A 5,831-nucleotide genomic window follows, 5' to 3' on the forward strand; every position below is an offset into this window, starting at 1 on the left:
GCAGGAGGGAGCAGCTCAACAAAGGGGAAGCGCAAGGAAGGAATCAGGGGAACCCGCATACTGGAACAGCGAGAGAGCGTAGCAAGAATACTCACAATGGCACACTGGTGTTCCGCAAACAATTGCAACGTGACGAGCCTTCCGTGATGGTTCTATTTATTTCTGGGTAACAAAGGTTACCGTGGACGCAAACGTGATGATATCACTGCATTGCATCGGCGTCCGGGTGCCATCTTGGATCGGGGCACAATACGGAAGCGTCTCCGAAATGACACGCAATCGGAGAAACGCCAGGCAGGTGAAAGCATGACAATGACTAATCCCCCACACTAACGTGAGATGGGGGTTTAGATTCTATTAAAGACAAGGAGGCGATTATTATGCATTACAATCTTTACTCTGAAACCACAGCAGCAAAGAAAAAACTTTTACAAACAAAAAAGTTTCAACAACAGAACTAGATAAAGTTCAATGTCAATGCATGGGGAACTCCCCAAACCATCATGGAGGATAGGTCATACCCTGCAGGGGACCAATGAGCAGGGACCCTCCTTTATATATGTCCATTACTCTAACGCCAACCCCTCTTTCTGCAGCTGACTTGCACCAGACGCCCAATGGAACGGTTGAACTGCGTAGCGCAGAGAAAAAGGATCCAGCGAAACCGGAGATCTCAACCTTTCCGCAGCCTGAAGCAATGAAGAAGTTCTTCTGGATAGGACTTATCACCCGAAATCACGCACTCCAGAACTTGTAACTGCTATCCACACTCCTGAGCAGAACCTCAACTCGTACCTGTAAGAACAACAAGCAAGAAGGGTGGGTGGTTGGGAAGAACAACAAACCAAAGAATGTTCTCACTTGAACCACCTGTGTACATGCGTATCACAATTGTCATATCATATCATATCATATCCAGGGTGGGTGGGAGGGATAATAATCGCCTCCTTGTCTTTAATAGAATCTAAACCCCCATCTCACGTTAGTGTGGGGGATTAGTCATTCTATGACAAGACAGGAGGCTCATATTATGCAAGTTCAAAGCCCTTGCATCTCATTAGTAAGTACAAAATGATCCAATATAATAGATAATATAATAAAATTAAAGGAAAGGTAACATTTTTTAAATGCTTTCATTAAATCAATCTGTTGACCAATCAGAGAATTGCCCAAGACTAGGTTGCCCGAAAAGCTGTCTTATAAGGCAAAGTCAAATCCACTGCAAGAAAAACAGGAATGCGCCAAATCCAGCGTTCCTTACAGGCCACCAAAACCAACTGGTTAAAAGAGGGGAAAACATTGAACAAAGTTTTCCTATACTAATAGGTTAGGACAAAACCATCTGAAATAAACACCTATGTTGTTCAATCAAATATTCAAAACACTTAAATTCGTACCATTTTTGGGGACCTAGAAAGCAAACCAATGAAAACAAACACCTAGCTCTCCTGGAGATAAAGAAAAGTGCCCCATAGGGGTGAAAGTCTTATAGGTTCCATCCCATGCATTAAAGGAAGATATCGCATTAGAAACAGGGCATGTCACAGAACTACACTGGGGAACCAAGAGGGAAAGACAAATCTTCAAAAGGGTAAAATGGGAGTAAAAAATCATTTTTATAAATTTTGTAATAGGACAATCCATCCTGAGCGGAGCTGAAAAGCAATAGAATTAATCTACAATTGTCTTCAGACATATGTGTATACTAAGGAGGGAAGTCTTCTGGAGGCAGAAGCAGAATGGAAGAGAGGGCCCCACCTGAGAAGCTAAACCCGTCAAACCGCCAACACGGAGACCCTCAGACCTCCCGAACTCTTGAAGAAGGACTCTGCTACCATGACAAAAGGCAGATATTATAAACCTGATCCTTAAGAGGCCAAACTTGGCAAGAAGAAAAAATGTATCCGACATCCAATCACTACCATTATAGTGATATCTAAACTCCTTTGTAGGTATGCCCGGTGCTTGAACCTTGATCCCTCCTCCCTGGTGATAAATCCCCTAGCGGATCAAAAGTAACCGAAGGAGGACACCAAATTTCCAAAATCTTAGCAAAACTCTAAACTGCAAAGAACTGATCACTAAATGGTTAAACTGAAGGTGTACACCAGAAGAGGTCCAACCTATATTTCAGCCAATTTGCAGATCTTTGAAGCTCACAGCACCCTGAGCTGGCACCTTACTGCAAACAAACTCTTGTGAAAACCCCAAAGGTCCACCTGCCATGCAGGTGACTATGATAATCAAGTCATCAACCAAATATATATCCCAGCACTCTGGTAATCGTAGCGGCAGACACCGTCTGAAAGTTAATGTATAGACTCTGGAACGCATCGTGATAGAGGGTCATAACGTGGATGGGGGATAGTATCACTCCCAGACCCCTCTATCCCACCAAGGGATATTGAGCCTTCCCAAAAGAGGAGAAACCTCCCCCACTTATCCAAAGGAAAAACCTTGCAATCCAGAAAGAAAACTACCCTGAGGACCACATTAAAGCCCCGCTTTACACCGTTAAGAGAAATAAATACCCACTAGCGCCTCTAACCAATCCCCTGACTGGACAGACTCCAGTTAACTTATTGAAATACCAGAGATTAGCACAAAGGAAAGTAACAGACGGGAGGGAAATGCTCAGTGCGAGTCTGCACTGGTCACCCGCCAGAACTCCTGTAAAAAGGAAAAAACTGAAACCATTGGATACTCCCAGAGGTGTAATATTATGATGCAATCTCCCCCAAGGATGGCAGGAAAACTGAAACCATTGGATACTCCCAGAGGCGTAATATTATGATGCAATCTCCCCCAAGGATGGCAGGAAGGGGAATGAGGGGGAAAGAACTCTGGATAATTATCAATGCCCTGTAAATGCAAGGTTGAGAAGAAATCTGGGACCACTGTCCCCTCAAACCCTGAGGTCTGAGTCACTGTATTCATGTGAGGCTGACTGGCCACTAAGGGAATCAGGGGAAGGAAAAACTAAGCACATTGTCCATAGCAAAACAGTACTTATACAGTACTACGAACCCTCAGGTATATGAGTGGTGCTTAACACTACTACGAGCGTTGTGTGGTGTGAGGTGTTCACTTATCGATCTCAGCAGGATAAAAGACTGATGTAGACCTTTCCAAAAATAGGAACCTGTATCAGAAGGGTCAGCACGGATATGAAAACAGCACTCTAAAGAGGTTAAGCAACGCTCATGAGGGTACAGAAGCCTGCGTGTACTCCTCGAGCAGAGGAGAAGTTGCAACACACTGTTAGACGGTTAGCTGAACCATAGGCCAAGCTTTGGGAGGAAAAACATGAGGCAGGCGCCAGCAAGTTATTATTTGGCAACTCGTCTAACTGATACCATCAAGTGTTTCCAAACACTCCATCCAAGTAAAACATGGTTGCTCAACTTGTCATGTAAAAAACTGAACGGTTACCCTCGAGCTGACCCTGTCTCCACCAGAAACCAAAAGAATAAGGAATGTCCAATGGGACAAAAGTAGGGGAGAACAAACGTCCCCACTAAAGAGAGCCTTAAGCCCTACAGACCTCAATAGAGGCATAACGCATCATCTTTATTCTTCCTCATGTTGAGAGAAAATACTGTAGCTTAATCAGCACTGGTATTGGGTGGAGCAATTGAGGTCGGGAATCAAAACCTAAGGAAAGGACTGAGTTGTCCTGAAACTAACTAAGGTAAAGGGTGACAGAATTTTTAACTAAAAGATGAATGATAACACCAGATAGATGGTTAGAGAGGAAGGTACAACCCCATATGGGTCTGTTTACAACCACTTCCACACTCTTTTCTTTAAAGCACTTAATAAATAAAGAATATATAATATATGAAATATATATAAAATATCCAAAGAAGAGGGGTTACGCCCTCACAGGGGACCGAATCCCCGGCCCTTATATAAACTGATACTCACTGAGCTTTCTGGGCCACTGACAATTCTGAAAAAACGCAAATGTGTTCCAGTCAACACTTAAACATATTGTTTATCAAAGCGTACACTGAGCAAGTGCACCTCAACTGCTCACCCGAGCAGGGCGTGATAATCAGCAGTACACGAGGGGGTAACCTCGCATTAGAACTCAGGCAGAGCCTGAAATCGAGCAGGTTATGGTGCAGGTCAGTTAAGGTAATTACCCAAGTTGCCCACTTTAAGGGAGGAAACACTGAGCAAGTGTACCTCAACTGCTCACCCTAGCAGGGTGTGGACACAGCCGTATACAAGGGGACCCCTCGCAGAAACCCCAGGCAACCTTGCCACCGAGCAGGTGACTGCACCTTTCCAGGGAAGATAACCCAAACAAAAGAAAACTGTCAAGTTGAAGGTAGGATACACTGAGCAAGTGCACCTCCAACTGCTCGCCCGAGCAGGGTGTGATAATCAGCAGTACACGAGGGGGTAACCTCGCAATAGAATCAGGCTGAACCTGAAACCGAACTTATGGCACCTACAGTGAAGGCAAAGCACATAACTTAAGAAATAAGTAAATGAATAAATAAACAAAGAAAATAAAATAAAACTGCAGACTGGCAGTGCATCGGGCTCTTGCGCTGGATGGTCAGACTTTGACCTAACAAACCCACAGTCTATCAGTAAACATTCTTTCTTTCCAGCACTAAAGGTAAGGAAATGTGTTGTGTCACCAGGGATACGAAATTACAAACATTTAACAAAACCACATTTTTACTATTAAAATGTTTGTGCTATAATCTTTCTGAAGAAGTCATGAACCGACCAAATGCCCATTAGGAAATCCCTGCTCAACTGAGCAAAAAAGGTGACAATAAAATACCTCCATTGTAAAATACAATTATTTAAAATATAACAATTAAAATATCTAATCTTAAAATATACAAATAAACATGCGCTGGTCGGCCGCGAACCCGGGTCTTCCTGCATGGGAGACCTGCAGCTCTATATTTGAGCTAACTTGGCTCAGTACTGAAACAGAGGCTTTTGTTACAAACATAAGCCACAGGGGCAGGCCGAACCCAAAGCCTGCAGCACCTGGAATCCCCAGGTGACCATAAATCTGTCAAGGGGCACGAATTCAAACAGGCGAAATGAAGAGGGAACAGTGTAAACAACACTGCTCTCGCGCACGCCGGGAGCGAGTTGATTAATGCACTAGAAACACCTGAGTTTACAAGCGCGAGAAATTTTTTAAAGAAGAAATAAATTAGAGAGCTCCCTCGAACTCACAACCTCATGGACTGTAGTCAGAAATTCAACCATTGTACCACTGCTTGAGCTGAAACAGGAAGTATGAGCATAATACATATTTTCTTTTTGAAAGACACCAAAATGAAACCAACGGCCGCACGCGGCTATCCAGATACATTGTATCAAATACACAAATTCCTTTATAATAAAAGGTAATTAACACATATTTACCATATATGCCATATTCAAACTAATAAAGCCTACTACTGACAAACAATGTAAGACACAACTGAAAGGGGTGACTTAGCTCTGTGGTGTCAGCAGCAAAGAAAGAGGGGTTGGCGTTAGAGTAATGGACATATATAAAGGAGGGTCCCTGCTCATTGGTCCCCTGCAGGGTATGACCTATCCTCCATGATGGTTTGGGGAGTTCCCCATGCATTGACATTGAACTTTATCTAGTTCTGTTGTTGAAACTTTTTTGTTTGTAAAAGTTTTTTCTTTGCTGCTGTGGTTTCAGAGTAAAGATTGTAATGCATAATATGAGCCTCCTGTCTTGTCATAGAATTTGCTCCACTATCTTTAATTCCCATAACATCCGAGTCTCTGGTTAAATTCTGCATATTATTTTTTGGTCTCGGATTTGCTAAACGGGA

General features: G+C 43.2%; 1 long non-coding RNA gene across 1 annotated transcript; it reads right to left on the reverse strand.

Annotated features, from left to right (window-relative positions):
* Positions 1 to 375: 375 nt before the first annotated feature.
* On the reverse strand, positions 376 to 5,556 carry LOC138564616 (uncharacterized). Its single transcript, XR_011300564.1, has 2 exons — positions 5,407 to 5,556; positions 376 to 795 (listed from the first exon to the last, which is right to left on the reverse strand). It is a non-coding gene; the product is annotated as an uncharacterized lncRNA (long non-coding RNA).
* Positions 5,557 to 5,831: the final 275 nt, after the last annotated feature.

The sequence above is a fragment of the Ambystoma mexicanum genome, chromosome 1p (genome assembly GCF_040938575.1).
Source record: "Ambystoma mexicanum isolate Mex_15411 chromosome 1p, UKY_AmexF1_1, whole genome shotgun sequence".
Classification (NCBI taxonomy): Eukaryota; Metazoa; Chordata; class Amphibia; order Caudata; family Ambystomatidae; genus Ambystoma; species Ambystoma mexicanum.